This window comes from Gossypium hirsutum, chromosome D11, assembly GCF_007990345.1.
Source record: "Gossypium hirsutum isolate 1008001.06 chromosome D11, Gossypium_hirsutum_v2.1, whole genome shotgun sequence".
Taxonomy (NCBI): Eukaryota; Viridiplantae; Streptophyta; class Magnoliopsida; order Malvales; family Malvaceae; genus Gossypium; species Gossypium hirsutum.
In genome coordinates, this window is record NC_053447.1 from 57,421,955 (window position 1) to 57,440,043 (window position 18,089).

Below are 18,089 nucleotides of genomic sequence, written 5' to 3' on the forward strand. Positions count from 1 at the left end.
GGTTTAGATTACATTTTTTTAAATATAAAAGCATTAATTAATTCTATAAATTTTTATCATTTAACAAATCTCAAGTAAACCTTAACCTTAAACCCTCTAAATTAACCATTCAATACATATAAAATCTATCTATTATATATCTCTTAAATAATTTAAACTATACTCATAATTTCAATATATTTGATTTATTATTATCTATTTTACAATTACATAAGAACATATTTAAAATATAAATTAAAAAAATAATTAATCTAAACTCAAAATCTTAACTCGACCCCTGAATCCCTAAACCTTAAATCCCTAACTCTTAACCCCTAACATCTAACCCCTAAACCCCTAAACCACTAACCCCTAAACCTTAAATCCCAACCCTTAAACCATAATCCCTAATTCATAATCCCTAAATCCATACTCCCTAAACATTAAAATATGAACCCTAAACCGGCTTTAAATCTTAAATTAATCATATACCCTAAACTAAAAACCCTAAACAAATTTATTATTATCTCTTTTACAATTATATAAGAACATATTTAAAATATAAATTAAAAAATAATTAATCTAAACCCAAAACCATAACTCGACCCCTGAATCCCTAACTTTTAATCCCTTAACCCTTTAACCCCTAAACCTTAAATCCCAACCCCTAATCCATAATCCCTAAACCCATACTCCCTAAACCTTAAAATATGAACTCCTAAACCGGCCTTAAATCTTAAATAAATCATATACCCTAAACCAAAAACCCTAAACAAATTTATTATTATCTCTTTTACAATTATTTTAAATAATAATATTTTAATTTTTCCATGTGTTTTATGTCAAATTATTTCTACGTGTCATTATTTTTTTCTGAAGATTTTAAATATTCAATTAGAAATAAATTGAATTTTATTTAATATGAATAAACCAATTAAGATAAAATATTTTTAGCGGCGCTTTTCCAAAAACGCCGCTAAATCCCCGAACGCTCAGAAAACGGCGTCGTTGGGCTTAGGATTTTTTGCGGCGCTTTCCCAAAAACGCCGCTAAAGCCCTGAGCATTAGCGGCGCTTTCTTCAAAACGCCACCAAATCCCCGAAAGCTCAGAAAACGGCGTCGTTGGGCTTAGGTTTTTTTGCGGCGCTTTCCCAAAAACGCCGCTAAATCCCCGAAAGCTCAGAAAACAGAATCGTTGGGCTTAGGTTTTTTTGCGGCGCTTTCCCAAAAACGTCGCTAAAGCCCTGAGCATTAGCGGCGCTTTCTTCAAAACGCCACCAAATCCCCGAAAGCTCAGAAAACGGCGTCGTTGGGCTTAGGTTTTTTTGCGGCGCTTTCCCAAAAACGCCGCTAAATCCCCGAAAGCTCAGAAAACAGAATCGTTGGGCTTAGGTTTTTTTGCGGCGCTTTCCCAAAAACGTCGCTAAAGCCCTGAGCATTAGCGGCGCTTTCTTATAAATGCCGCTAAATCCCCGAAAGCTCAGAAAACGGCGTCGTTAGGCTTAGGTTTTTTTGGGGCGCTTTCCGAAAAACGCCGCTAAAACCCTGAGCATTAGCGACGCTTACTTAAAAACGCCGCTAAATCCCTGAAAGCTCAGGAAACGACGTTGTTGGGCTTAGGTTTTTTGCAGCGCTTTCTCAAAAACGCCGCTAATGCTTATTTTCAGCGGCATTTTCCATAATGCGCCGCTAATGATCGATCGTTAGTGGCGTTTTTTATCCAAACGCCGCTAAAAACGCCGCTAAAAGCCTGTTTTGGTGTAGTGTATGATGGTTTTGTTGTATTTGGTACAAGTATGAAACTAAACATTTGTGCTTAGGCACTTGATCCTTCGAAAGAGATGCTTTTAGATCCTCAAAGAAAAGAGAATTTTGACGATGGAAGTTTGGGATTGGAGATAGTTAGTATCTATGTAATAATGTATTATTTTAGTTCTCAAAGATTATTAATATACTAATAATATCACAATTTGAAAATGTGTAAAATTGAAATAATATATTTAAAATTCCAAAATGAAAGCGGAGAAACAATAAATTATCCTTATCTCTAACAAATTCTTTTTTTTTCCAGATGCTATGTGTTTCTTTTCATCCTCACCCATTGATACGAAATGATGATTATGAAGAAGAAACAATATTTGTGTGTGACAGATGTGAAGAACTATGTATTGGTTCACGTCATATCTGTAAACTTTGTTTATTCAACCTTGACAACAAATGTGCTACTTCAAAAGATGAAACCCAAAAAGTGAGAAAAGTCAAAACCATAGTCAACCATTTTAGTCACCTCCATCTAATTACACGATGCAAGATTGGCATTTCACAAACAGAGCCAGACTTTGATTTGACTTGCATGGAATGCAGACAACGCCTTTGCAGTATAATATATGCTTGCACTTATTGTTGAAGGTTCTTTCTACATGAATTTTGTCTCAAGCACATACTGAAGGAAGTTCAAAGCTCGTTCCATGCACAACATCCTCTTCCCATATTTCCAATCCCATTCGAGTCTAGAGCTCCATGCAAAGCCTGCAATGAAGACGTTAAAGGCATACTGTTCTTTTGTGTAGTATGCAATTTCCCAATGCACTATTATGCGTTAAGTATCAATTTCGTGAGATAAAACATCATTTCCATGCCGATCACCATCTTCTACATTTGGGGAAAGGCTTTTACGGTGATAAATCTCCCCAATATGATGCATGTGGTGAAGCTTGTAATGACACGTTGTTCAGTTGCCTCAAGTGTGAGATTTGTATACATCTTGAATGCATTTCACTACCATCCACCGTCAAGCACAAACGTCATTTGCATCCACTTCTACTCACAACTTTGGTGAATGAAGACGGTTTTGAAGAATACTATTGTGATACATGTAAAACACAAAGAAACCCAGAGCATGACATTTATTATTGCAAAAAATGCAACTATATTTTACATATTGATTGTGTGCTTTCAGAGGTAAGTACTTATTGTTACATTTGTTTCATAATTAAAAGAATTAAAGCTTTTTCTTGATATGTTATAAAGCCTAAAACTAACATTTGATATATGTTTATTACTTAAGTTGAACCTCCAGAAAAGATACTTCAGTGTCTAATTCCACATTCAATGGAAAGTGATTAAAAGGGTTGGCATCAACAAAAAATAATTCCTTGAACATTTGCAAGTAAACTTATTATATTTAAACTTTGTAATTTGGCATGTTTAATTGATACTTAAACTTTCATAATTTCATTCAAAAATATGTCTCTTTTATGTCTCAAAAATTAAATTACATATTTAATCATTAATTTTTATATCATAATTACAAAATTGAAGGTTCGTTTATTAAAAGTTTCAAAATTTCAAAATATTTATAATGTATATTATCGGGTTATTTGACATATATCATATGGTATTATTATATCATCCCTAAACATACCCAAATCGTGTATAAATATAATTTTATACTATAAAAATATTAAATTCATCCACTTATTATTAGTATACAAAATTATTTTATTTACAATAAACCTTTGTGGATTGTAAATCATTAATTCACATTTATATTGTTGAATGAAGTTGTTAAATGAAAGATGCTAAAGCAGGGATGAAGTCAGAATTTTTTTTAGGGAGGCTAAAATTAAATTGTAATTTTTAATAGTATATATGTTTTTAATTTTTAGAGAATTAAATCAAAATTTTATCATTTTTAAGGGGGTCAAAGTACAAATTTATCTTTACTAGTTTAAAATTTTAAAATATCTAAAAGACTTAAATGAATAATTTTCTATTTTAAGGGATGCCACTAATTAGCTGTAGTTTCAATATGTGATTGCCATTAATTTAGTTAGTATAGATTAATGAATGTATATTTTTCTTTATGTTTTGAACTAAAATTATCTTTAATTCGGAAATCTTTTTCTTTTGGTTAACTTCAAAAGGCTATATTGAATCGCAATACAAACGAAGAAAGGCAAGTGTTTGTTTTTTTTCTAGAGATGGAGACATAGAAAGATGAAATATTGAGATACTATGCCATCTATGTGAATTCAAAATGGCCCAAGGGTTTTTCTTTTCTAAAATAGAAAATTATATTTTTTTTCAAAATTAATAAATTAATTTAGGCAATTTCAGCACAAATGATTTAGTTTTCTAACTAAAAATGTTATAAATTTATTTATATTTAAGTAAACTTTACCATCAATATATATAGATATTAGAGATAAATCTTAAAACTCTACATAAGTATTAAACAAATGTGCATTGTTATATATGAACTTTGATTTTATACATTTTTATATATGAGATTTTTATTTGATTCAATTTTCATAAATCAATTACACAATTATTATTATAGACCCATTTTATGTTTACATATTACATTAAAAAATTGTTGTATTTATCCAATATATAAGTAAACTGATGTATTTGTCTTTTTTAAATGTGTACAATTAAATCAAAATCAAAATTAAAGTTTCATTTATACATTTGAACTACAATTAAAGTTTCATGTGTATAATTATACCAAATCAAAGTTGATATGTCAAATTGCACATTAAATTAAAATTAATGTGTAATCTTAAAATTTATCCTATATGTACATTATAAACTATTTTTTTTAGTTGATTCATAACATGTTATATCTGAGTATAAAAAAAATATTTATCTAAATGTGACTTGAATCCCTATTGTGTTATTAAATTAAATGTTTTGTTTATTTTATATTAATATATACTCTATAATTAAATTTAAATGATTTTGAATTAATATTGCAACAATGTAGTGTAAATGAATTCTTAAAAATAATAATATACTAGATTTAGAAGGTTGTTGTTAAATATAATGAATTAAACAAAATTTAAATGATTTTAGGTTTAGTGATATAAAATGTTTTCAAAGAATTAAAGAAAATATTAAGTCTCTTTCAATTTCTTTTTCATCAAATTAAGTTTTTAAACGATTAATTTTGATCAACATTAACCATTAGAAATTAACGGCAATACTGATGTGATCGTTAAATACCACAGAGTCAGTCAACCGATGCTGATTTGACATTACCACATAAATTAAAAAAAATCAATTTTTTCAAAAACTAAAAAAAATTATTTAAAAAAAAAGTAAATTTTAGAATGAATCTGAACACATTAGCTGTCTTGGTGCATTTGAATCTAGTCACTTATTTGTCTAAATTTATTCTAAAAATATAAAATATCATTAAAAGTTATAAAAGTAATTTTTTTCTTGATATAATCTCATGGAATAATTGTTGTCGACAAAGAAGGTATCATTTTTTTTCATGATGTAAAAATAAGCATCGTTTCCAATTTAATTTTTCATAAATAAATGATACCTAATTTGATATTTTATAATTTCATTTTTTTTATAAACAAATGCATGTGTAGATTCAAATGAACATGATCCACAATTTATTTAGGTTCATTTTGAACTTAAAATATTTAAAAAATATATTTTTAAGTTTTTTTTTGAAAAAATTGAATATTTTTAACAGCCATGTCAATGTTGTCGTTAGTTTCTAATGGTTAATGTTGATCAAAGGGTCTTATTGGTCGAAATTGTTAGTTTTTGGACTCAACTGGGAGCAAAAAGTTGAGAGGGGTTTAATTGATTGATTTTTGAAATTTTTCAAGGGCCTTCTATATTATTAATCCATATTTTTATTGTATTTATTTTTGTAATTTCTCCCAGTGAATTAATTCGTGACACCAACTTGGTGAAAATTGCTATATGCGTGTGTGTGTTTTAGGTTACTGAGACCTAAAAAAAAAAACCTACTTAAAATTATAAAATTAGTAGAAAGCAACAAGTAGGATCATTCCAGAGAGACCAGTGATAATGTTTCTAGGTTTCTTGGCAATTTTTGCATCAAACTTTCATGCCATTTTTGGATGCCTTCCTAACATTTTTAGGCTTGATTCGTACAATAATTATATTTACATCTTTAAATTCCTTTCGAATTGGTATATTATAAGCTCAAAACAGAGTTCTATAGCTCAAATTCTAGCTAAAATATTGAAGTTGTGCTTTTTTTTAAAATTTAACACCCATTCTCGACCCGGTTTCCAGGTTTGAGCTATAGGATTCCACATTGGTTTCCGGAGCAACTACAATCAATTACAATTGAATTTAACTGTTTATACATACTAACAAGTTTAAAACATTATTAACACCAACTATATAATCAACTTCAAGATTAAAACGAGCTTACGAAAGCTCTTTTGATAACCTGAGGTTGTTTAAGGAATAAAAAGCAAAATATTCAAAATTACTGGCTTGGAGTTAGGACGCCGGGGTACCGCATTGCAGCTTTAACAAACAGTGAGTAGCTTGCGACATTAAGGGTTCGTCGCCGCGACGTGACATACTGTTTACAAAATTTCTATATGGTGTCTGTAATAGGCCCAATTTGCCCGGCCCAAATTAGAAATAAATAAAAAAATATAAAAAAATAATAATAAACCAAAACCAAAATTAAAAGTCCAAAAAAAAAATATAGTCCAGTTCTTTACATCAGCAAGCCTAAATCCAAGTAGGCCCAAATGCATATGCCCAATTACACCTAGTCTAAATCAGCCCAAAATTACAACCAAACTTAAATTTAACCTAGCCCACTAAATCAAAAGAGCTAGCCCGACTGCCCAAACAACCCAAAAAAGCTAATACCCTAACCCAATTTACACGGCCCGATTCAAGTTGAAACCCTAGCCTTCAACAGCTTTCAGCTTTAGCCGCCGCTTTCCCTCGGCCTCACGTGCCCCACGAGCCACGCCTCCGCACGCCACATCCGCACCTCCGTACGCTGTACCTGCAACAAACAAGAGACAAACAACGCAGCACCAAAAAGGATAGAGAGCAGTTGTAAAAAAAAGGGGCAGATATCATAAATTTAAGGGGGAGGGGGAATAGTTTTTCGGTATTGGGATTTTTATTAGTTTTTCTTTTTTCGGCTATAAAAGCCGTTCTAAATTCTGTGAAGGAAAGCCCTTTTTTTACACGAATATTGAATAGAAAAAAAGATTCAAAGCAAAAAAAGGTGATTTTGAGTTTTTCGTTCCTCTTGATTTTCTTTTTCGACTTTTAGATTGCTCTTTTCTTTTATTCACTGTTTGAGAAAAGGAAATGGAGGGAGAGTTAAGCGTTTTACCTTTGTGGCGAATCCGAATAATCGTCCTCTTCGTCTTAATCGGAGTTGGGGCGATGGATCGGAGAACTTCCGACTGGCCGGGGCATGAAGCGGCGCTGTGAGACTTTTTTTATATTTTTGTTTTAGGTTTTCTCCAAAATAAGAATAGGCTGCTAATTTTAGGGTTTAGTTTTGTTTTTATGTAACGAAGGAAATGGTGCCGTTTAAAGGCCTGTTGACCCGCGCGGTAACCCGACCCGGGGAAGGATCCGCGCGTTTTGGGTTTGATGGGATTATTGCACAACAAGCCCCTCCGCATTTGCTTTTCATTTCAATTCAGTTTTTTCTTCATTTTTTAATTGTTACCTCGCATTTAATTCTAGTTTCATTTAAATCCATGGTAGAATGGCGCCGTTTTCACGGACGGGTTTGAGCACACAGATTCGTGCGTTTATTTGCTGTTTTAGTCCCCTAATTTTGAATCGATTGCAATTTTAACCCTTCAAATGTTTCAATTTTTGTTTAATCGTTTTTAGTTATGTTTATTATTATTTTTATTGTTCTTTTTAATTTTTTTTGTCTCTCGTTTTTTCTGCTATTATTCTTACATTTTTATTTGTTTATACCTTTTATTTATTTATTTATTTTATTATTATATTTTATGATTTTAAATCTTTTGTAAATAATGATATTCAATTTTTCTTATGTATTTTTATTTGTGAATTAAATTCATTATTTTAGTATTTTAGATTTATTATCATATATTTGTTTTTAAAAATTTGTCAAATATTATTTTTAAAATGTTGTCTTATTATGAGACATTAGTATTTTATCATGCATTTTTTATTATTTAATGTTATTTATATAATAATTTATTTTGTATAATCGATCAATGATTCCAAATTATATTCTTTTATACCAATTTCTATATATTTTACTTATGCAAAATATTCCAATGTATATTATTATATATTATTATTTACAATATGCTTATGAAATATTTATTCTAGATCCATGCTTATACATCTTATAATATTCATTTCAAAATTCATTCGAATAAATGTATTTTATTTTATATTATTCTTAATTTTATTTTAAATCTATTTCTAAACTCACATATATTGTTACTTTTTAAAACCATTGTAGAAATAATATTTTTAGGCTATATTTTTTACCTTAAGGTGTCTTTTGAAATTGATTATTAATTTCTTCTAATTTTCAATCGTTAATATTGGTATTTACACAATATGATTAAAATTGTTATTGCTATTTCTGTCTGAGTTTATTCATTATTTGTCTATTATCCCTTAGTGCACATTTAAATCACAAATTGTATCTTTTACATATTACATTACTGCTCAATCATATTGCATTTACTTTTAAATTGTGTTTCATTGGAACGTCAAGATCGTTCTATTTCATAATTTTCAAAAAGGCCTGGTATTCATAATTTTCGAGAGAATTGTGCCCTAACTTACTGGGCTGCAATTCTTCTCGACGGATTTGCCGAATGTTTATTTTGGCAAAACCAGACAATTTTAAAACTAAGCATTTAGGATTTCAAAATGCCGGATCCTAACTTATTGGATGTGACATTCTGTTATCCTGATTTTAAAATAAAGGTAATGTTTGGTGTTTAAGAACTTCGAGAAATCGAAAGCTAACTTACTGGATTCTGATTTCTCATTTGACTTAAATGACCGAACAACCTTCTCAAAATGCATGAATTTTAAATTTTAAAAATTAAAAAGACATACTTAATTTTGATGATTGAATTGTTGCATCCTAACTCATAGAGTGAGACAATTTATTTCTTCGAAATGAGTGTGTCTTATCATTCAATTTGGTTTATTCAAATTTAAACTTCAAAGGATCGTATTTTAAAATCTTTTCAAAATTTTGACATTAAGACATTAAACAATCGATTCGGTACCAATTTTGGACGTTACGAGGGTGCTAACCCTTCCTCGTGCGTAATCGACTCCCGAGCCTATTTTCTCGAAATTCGTAGACCAAAAAAATCATTTTTAATGGTGAAATGGTCACACCTTAATAAAAGATCGGTGGCGACTCCAATTTTCATTTCATTCTTAAGTCGACTGCCAAATTTTTGTTTTACATACAAAAACATGGTTTCGACAGTGTCTATTCATATTAAACCAGCCAAAATAACTTGTTACATATTTAAACCACTTGAGCTTAATATATATTTCAAATAACTATAAACACTACTATTGATATCTCATTTCTAACGAAATTGCCCAATCGACATTTCACAACTCAAAACCAATTGTTACCAATTTATACATCCAACCTACTATCATATTTGCATATCAAGTTCATTCCAACTTCAACCATCTCAAATTATAACCTATAAAATATCATTTGACCATATCCAATTGGTCATTACTAACTTAATTATCAACATGATCCTATATTATACAAAATCGACTCAACACCTAGGTACATGCCATATATCAAAACAAAAAGGGACTATACAAACATTGCTGAGTCAAGGACTGTTGATTGGATGCTGAATCACGTTTCGAGACTTCAAAATCTACTATAACATGCACATGGAATAAACACATCGTACGTTGAGAGATAAAACTCAGTGGTAGTTTCATGATTCAAGTCACTAACATTAGCATGATTGTAAACTAATACGATTCAAAACATGATTTAGTAATACTTATTTAATTCACTTTCACATGTTTCATATACGAACAACTACACAATCTCAACTGGCAATTCATTATGGATACTATTTCAATTAGCAGTCAATATAGCTATACCATGCCATGCTTCTAATTATCAAGAACATATTCATCTTTCAATTCAATGCTTGTTACCTATTCTTTTGTTACCTCATTTCATTTTCAAATCTATTGATTCGTCTCATTTCCATATCGACCCTTAGGGCTCATATAAACTGATTCACACAATCTTTAACATGCTGTCGCATATCACATTCCATATATATATAATATCAATTTCAATCACATTTCATTTCAATTACAACATAACCAAATCACGTTTTATTAAACCTATTAACTCGACACGGACTTAATACGGATACCTGGATCTATTACTCTGTTATCTCGGGTCGCCAGAGAATGATGACTAGTAGAACATGTACATATTACCACCCTGGGTTTTCCAGCAACGATGGCTTTCACAATTAATATATCTTACCATCTCGGGTTGCCCAAAAACAATGGTTTTCACTATCTGATTACTTTGTTATCTTGGGTTTCCCAAAAACGATGGTTGCTAGCATATGTTCATTATACCTCCTTGAGTTGCTCGGAAGTGATGGGTTCTAATCATTATACTTGGCCTCATGGCATGCCAACTATATCTGACTCTGTCCAAATAGTTAATAGGGTAACCAAAGTTTCAATTTCATATTATAAATCGAATAACATATGATGATCTCATATTGTTTTAATAACCAATTCACATATAAATTCATAGTCATTATCATAAATCCATTCCAATTTCCATCATCAATCATATTACAAATCATTTAACAAGTTATAATATGCTTGTTTTTATTATTTTCAATTCAGTCTAAATTCTCGATATTCAATATCATTCAATATAGATAAATTCATATGACAAGCATAAGCTTACTTTGATACTCAATCATGCATTCTATATGTATATGAATATAAATATATGTTGGAAAAAATCTGGTTTGAAAACGTTTTTCTTGCGCAGCGAAAAATAAAAATTTGAAAACTGACTCGGTTTGTGATATTTATAGCAATAAACCCTAGATCAAAATCATACCTGTGTTTTTGGATAGACAGATCCTTGTCGTTCCTGGCCTTCGACCAGATGATCTTCTCCGCTATTCTCGTACTACGAATTGCTTCATAAAAATAAATGATACCTTCTTTGATATTTTATAATTTTATAGTTTTTTTATACTTATAATGATTTTTTTTATAATTTTATATTGAACTTAAACAAATGCATGTTTAAATTCAAATAAACATGAACAATTTATTTAGATTCATTGTGAATTTAAATTTTTAAAATAATTTTAAAAAATATTTTTTAAAATTTTTGAAAAAAATGAATATTTTTAACAGCCACATCAATGTTGTTGTTAGTTTCTAATTGTTAACGTTGATCAAAGAGTCTCATTGATCAAAATTGTTAGTTTTAGGGCTCAATTGGGAGCAAAAAGTTGAAAGAGGCTTAATTGATTTTTTTTTTGAAATTCTTCGAGGGCCTTTTATACTATTAATCCATAATTTTTTTTGTATTTATTTTTGTAATTTCTCCCAGTGAATTAATTCATGACACCAACTTGGTGAAAATTAGTATATATGTGTGTGTATGTGTGTGTCAAACCTACAAAAATAAAACCTACTTGAAATTATAAAATTAATAGAAAGCGGTAAGTAGGATCATTCCAGAGAGACCGGTGATAATTTTATTTCTTTAATAAACAAATAAATAAAAATAAAAATAATGAGGTTTAAAATTAAAATTAAACAAAGTAAAAAAGAAATCATAAAATAAAATAAAATCAATGAGATGAAACTTTAGCCAAAGGTAAAATCTTTGTTTGATTCATAGTTCGATCATCGATGCAAGGATAACTTTAATGCATTTAATAAATTAATTCTAGTTGCTGACTCAACGACAGACAACCAATCTTTCCTTACTTGTTCGGTAACCAAGAGGCAACTCGTTTGAAATTACTTAACTAATAAATAACCTTGTAATTAAATGTCCAAGATTTCACTCACCGACAACATTAAGAACTAGAGAGACCTAAATCTAACCAATAAACTCACTTGAACGGAGTTCATTTAAGCTAGATCACACATCTACACCACATAATCGTGAACTACAACATAAACAAGTTATGCAGTTCGACACTAGTACAATAATGAATTAAGCAATTACAAATTTAATTATTCTAATGGAAAAGGTAGCCATTCTAAGCTATCAAATACCGGAAAAATATTTAACAAATTTGAGCAATTGTAATTATAACAAAAAAAAAATGCATGAATACCAAATAAGAAAGAAGAATTAAAGCGCAAATTAAGTCTCATGAATTTATTGAATCAAACTTCGATTAACCTTCGTCTAGAAAAGAGGGTTTAAAAACCCATAAAAAATAAAAAATAAAAAATAAAAAATAAAAACTAAGAGGGCTATGTATAAGTCTAAGTATATCCAAGTCTTTACCTAATAATGTCTATTTATAGCGAAAATAATATAATGAAAAAAAAAACAAAAGTTCCCCTAATTAAATAAAATAGAATGTTTCTAGGTTTCTTGGCAATTTTTGCATCAAACTTTTAGGCCATTTTTGGATGCCTTCCTAACATTTGTTTTTTCAGCTTGATTCGTAAAATAATTATATTTATATCTTTAAATTCCCTTCGAATTAGTATATTATAGGCTCAAAACAGAGTTCTGTAGCTCAAGTTATGGTCAAAAAATTGAAGTTGTGTTGTTTTTTTAATATAACAGCCTATTCCTGACTTGGTTGCCAGGTTTGAGCTACAGGATGCCACATTCGTTATCGAAGCAACTACAATCAATCCCAATTCAATATAACCGTTTATACAAATGAACGAGTTTAAAACATCATTAGCACCAACTATATAATCAATTTCGAGATTAAAATGAACTTATGAAAGCTCTTTTGACAATCTGAGGTCTTTTAATAACCAATTTACAAATCAATTCATATTAAATATCATAAATCCATTCCAATTTCCATCATTAACCATATTACAAATCATTTAACAAGTTATAATATGCTGGTTTCTATTATTTTCAAGTCAGTCTAAATTCTCGATATTCAATATCATTCAATACAAATAAATTCATACGACAAGCATAAGCTTACCTTGATACTCAATCATGCATTCTGTATGTATATGAATATAAATATATGTCAAAAAAATCTGGCTTGAAAACGAGTTTCTTACACAGTGAAAAATAAAAATTTTAAAATTGACTCGGTTTGTGATATTTATAGCAATAAACCCTAGATAAAAATCATACTTGTGTTTTTGGATAGACAGATCCTTGTCGTTCCTGGCTTTTGACCATATGATCTTCTCTACTATTCTCTTACCAAGAATTGCTTTAAGTGTGGGTTTGAATTGTAACACCCATACCCGACCGGATCGTCGGATTTGGACTATAGGGTGTTATGTTCCATAATCGAATTTAACTAACACATTTGTTACAAAGTTTCACATATCATATTCATGTAATACAAATATTATTTAACTCGGTTAGCTAATTGACTTCACCTATTTCTAAAATTTAATACAATTATAAACCCTTAAATTAAGATACAACAATTTTACAAGGTAACTTTACTACATGAAAATATTTACTTAGTTTTGGAAATGATAGTCAGTGACTATACTTAGTTATAGATTCGACTCTGTCCATGAGGATCCGCCTCTATGTTTGAAATCTGAGGAAATATAGGTCAGACAATTAACGACTGACATTGGGACTCCCATTTATGGTTGTGAGGGAATGATATTTTGGACAAGGAGCATTCAAATCCATGTTCCTAGAGAACCCTTACTCTGATGGAAATAGGTGTATACTACATATAGAGGAGAAGTCAACCAATTGTAGGCTGTAGGGAAAAAGGAAAAGCTAAAGGCTTTATTGATATAATCTGCTAAATGTCAAGGTCGACCAAGGAGTGGAACATTATTTTAAACCTTCAATCTCCTAGTTTTGAATTTTGATATGTGCTCGTTATGTAGAATCTCACTAAGATCTATTGATCTTATAAATGGTTTGCATAGTTATAGGATAAAATTACCATTAGAAAACGAGTAGAGGGTTGAGCCAGACTTCGCCAACCTAGAGAAAAGGGAGTGGTAGTTGCAACATATAGAGGAGGGCACCCATAGGCTATGCCTCAGGATTTTAGCCTAGTTATAAATCCTTAGAGTTTTACAGTCATAATTTTAAATGTAGTTGGCTAGCAGTGATTTCAAAAGATGTATGTACCAGTATAAACTATTGTGTATTGTTAAGTTGTTTTCTAATATAAATTAATTAAGGATAATCAATTACTCAAAATTTGTATCATCCGGGACCCGGACTTGGAGAACGGATCAGGTATGAGTGTTATACTAGTAGAATAACAAAGTTGCCAAGGCTGGAAAAGTAGTTGATGTCATGGTGGCGACGTCGTGACGAGGAGTCTTCCTACATCTCAACGACACAACAATGGCAAGCCAAAAATGAATTGAATCCTTGGATGACACTCTTGGGATATTTCCATATTTGGACCCTAGCATTTATCAGAATATTGAATGAATTGGTATCTAAATGTATATAGGGTTGAGTGGTCATCAAGGAGCTCATTGCCTATTTAAAAACCTTAAGGTCACTAGAATTGTGGGTAGACTTAGATAGACAGTTTTTTCCTATTCAGTTTTCTTTTCTTTTCATGTTTGTGAAGTCAAATTTTCTATTCCAGCGTGAAGACAATTACGAGCAGAGATTGCTCCAAAATTGTGCTTCAATATATATTCATGAGCATTCTCCTTACTCTTCTATTCTATTATTTTATTTATATTTCGTTGAATTGGCTAATTACTTGTATGGATATTAGAATAGATTGTTGTGCTTACTTATATCTTGCATGATTCAGTTATTAAACTGATTTATCTGTTAAGTAATTAATTATCTAGAATTTGTTGTTTATTGAAGAGTACTTAGTATATTAGGGAGTGGCACCCCTAGTAGAATATCGAGACAGATGAGACCAGAAAGGTATCCTGTCATATATAATTTGTACAAAGCGGTGGGACTAGAAGGGTATTCGTTTGCCTAGGAAAAGACCGAAAGGGTGACTTAGGTTGTAATCCTTAATGAAGATGGGATCAGAAGAGTATTCTTAGCTAAGGGTTATAAATAACTCAATCGATGATAATTAATTATTTAATTAGATAATTAGATATTTAATCGATCATAGGCTAGAGGCTCGCATTGTCGACACTAGGAATAGGAAAGTCCATTCGGTCAATTAATTTAATTAGTTTAATAAATACTTTAATTTAGATTCACACTACTAATTTGTGACTCAATTAGATTAGTAATTATTTTCTGTAATTAATTTAATCAGAGTTTCTCCAATTTGCAATCCCTTGGGTACAATCCTTGGGATACTTACTAGTGTTTTTTTTGTAAACTTTACTATATTACAATTTGACCCGTACGCTTAGAGACATCATCGATTTAATTCAATATATTTTTTGTGTGATATTTATATTATAAACGATAACACGTTTATAGGCGGTCACCTGCTCGACTACATTAGATATATTACAGAAGACTTGAAAACAAGAGGTTTCACTTTCGGACTATACACAATCTTGCACATATAAGGCTTCCACTTACAAGATTTCTTAGACGTATAATCAGAAATACAAATTTATAGACATTTGACATTGTGGTGGATTATACTCGCGGATTCTTTTTTCAATAGCTGTCTTTGCTGATTTCTATGCAATTATATCCCTGAGAGGTAATCCTTGTAGATTCTTACTTGCGGACTTATGAAAGAAGACTCATATGTAGGTAGAGGTAATTCTGACAAGCCAGTAATGCCTTGTAAATAGGAAAGGGAAGAGGACTTATTCATAGATCATGGTTAAGGATCCGCCATTAATAGTCGCCAAAAAAGATCTCAAAGAGGCACTAGATGTTAGAGGAAAACCTTGAAAGATTATTGGGAGACTCCCTCCCGATATAAGACTCGTTTAAGCCAAATTTATGTAGGGAGGATTGATTGGCAATACACCAGATAGACAAATCAATGAAAACGGGTTAGTTAGAACCTCTTTGATAAAAAGAGATATTAAAAAGGATAAACTGAGTGACAGATATTTCTATCAAGATTATTCCTCTTTAAGGGGAAACTATCGAGAAAGTACCAGTCAAAGAGCTAGTTTTGTAGGGAACCATCCCGTGAAAGAAATAGTAAACTCAAAGGGTCACTCGGATAATAGCCGGTTGAATACAGTTGACCAAAGCGGTCCACAACAGACAGACATGTGCCTTACAAGAAAGGTATCGCTGTTAGGGCGACCCACAAGGAAGTAACCCAAACAACATTGCAACCTAGATGTATAATGAAATGAGATCTCATAGGACTGAAGTAAGAAAATAGAGTCTACCAAGGACTAATCAGGTTTGTTATGTTCGCCAAGGAAGGTAAAACTAAGGGGTATTAGGGTGGTAAGCAGGATGGCTACCTTATAAGCCAAGGTGGAAAAAAGGAATCTGTATTGGTAACTGACCACCCAAATATGTGATTAAAGATTTAAAATTATGAGTATAAGGATGTTCAGAAAGGGAGATGGTGAATGAAAAAATATATGTAAAGAACGGACCGAGTTCGTGGTTAAGGAGACACTTAAGAAATTGTCAAAACTTGTTGAGTGACTATAGGATTAGCCAAGGGAAAATCACTTAGTGGCCTAACCACTTATAGATAAGTTGAGGGAAATGAATCAAATACCGCCAACCCAGATTGAGAGAAATTGTCCCAAGACAATTAGGGAGTTAAATGTTTTTAGTTTATTTTATTATCCCGACAAGTTTGGGGTTAATATGCATAGTAAATAAATAAACTCATTAAGTTCTTTTGAACTTATAAATTCTAGTTTATGTATGTATGACTCATTGGTTGATTAAGGAAATCGATGACGGACTGAGTCAAACCCTGTTAAAATGAAGATCGTTGTCAATACGGTGTCATGTACATAGGAAGGGGGTGCCTTTTGATGCTTCATCGTAGGGACAAGTACATTTTAACTAGATAGTTCTCTTAGAGTCTGAAATTTCAAGATAGTAAACTTTTATTTTAATTTAAGGTTTCTGTTATAAGAATTTTTATTAGTAAGTAATAAAGTTTGTCTTTAAAATAGTTAAGTTTAAAATTGTGGTTAGGACCAATCTGGCCCACTTATGAAAGTCCAAACCTAGATTCGGCATACGGGTCGAGTAATGGTGAAGCTCCCCATAATCTTCTTCTTCATCTTCACCTCGACCTTGATGTTGATCTCTATCTTCATCTTCTTTCTCTATGGTTTAGTGTGTTTGGGTCCTAGACGCCCATCGTACATCCTCCATTGCATGAATCGGTGGTTGTGAAGATGACCCACCTCGGTAGAACAACGATGTTGAGGGTGTTTGTGAAACTATCCGCGGGTAACTGTATGGTGTTGCTAACCTGGCGCCAAAATTGGTGGTAGTTTTAGTACATTTCGGCACTGAAGGCTTGTTTTCTGGCCATTTTATATTTAATTATCGCATTTTTAGCTTTTGTAGTTTAGGTTTAATTATCTGCAAAATAAGCATTTTTCCACAAGAATTGATGTTAGTTGACCTATTAGGCCAATTCAGGCCTTAGGTAGTTCTAATATGTTTAATTGAGTGTGCAAAATGTGTATTGAGTAGCCCAATAGCCTTATGGATGACACTCGAGTGTAGCACAAGTTTCTTGAGATACAACACGTGAAATCAGACATCCTAACTAGGAAAACAGGTGTCGTATCGTGACACAGGTCTGAACGTGGGGCAGAAGACTCGACAAGGCTGAAAACATTTAGGCAATCAATAGTTTACGAGATTAAGGCCTGTAATAGACCTAATTATGGTTTCTAAACATCAATATAAATAGAAAGGTTATTGCTAATATGTAAGCAAGCCTTTAGGAGCCGTAGTTAGTAGATTTAGGTTTTAGTTCGTTTTATTTTCCATTTTTAAATACTTTTGTTCTTTTATACTAGGTTCAGTTTGAACCTAAGTCTTTTTTATTGAAGTATTCAGCAATTTATTTTATTGCTATTTTGCAAACATTGAAGATCAGTTAATTGTCAAGAGATTATGTAAATCTGAGCACATCTGATTCAATCAATTGAATAATTTATTACCTTTCTCTTATTTTAATTTACTTGTG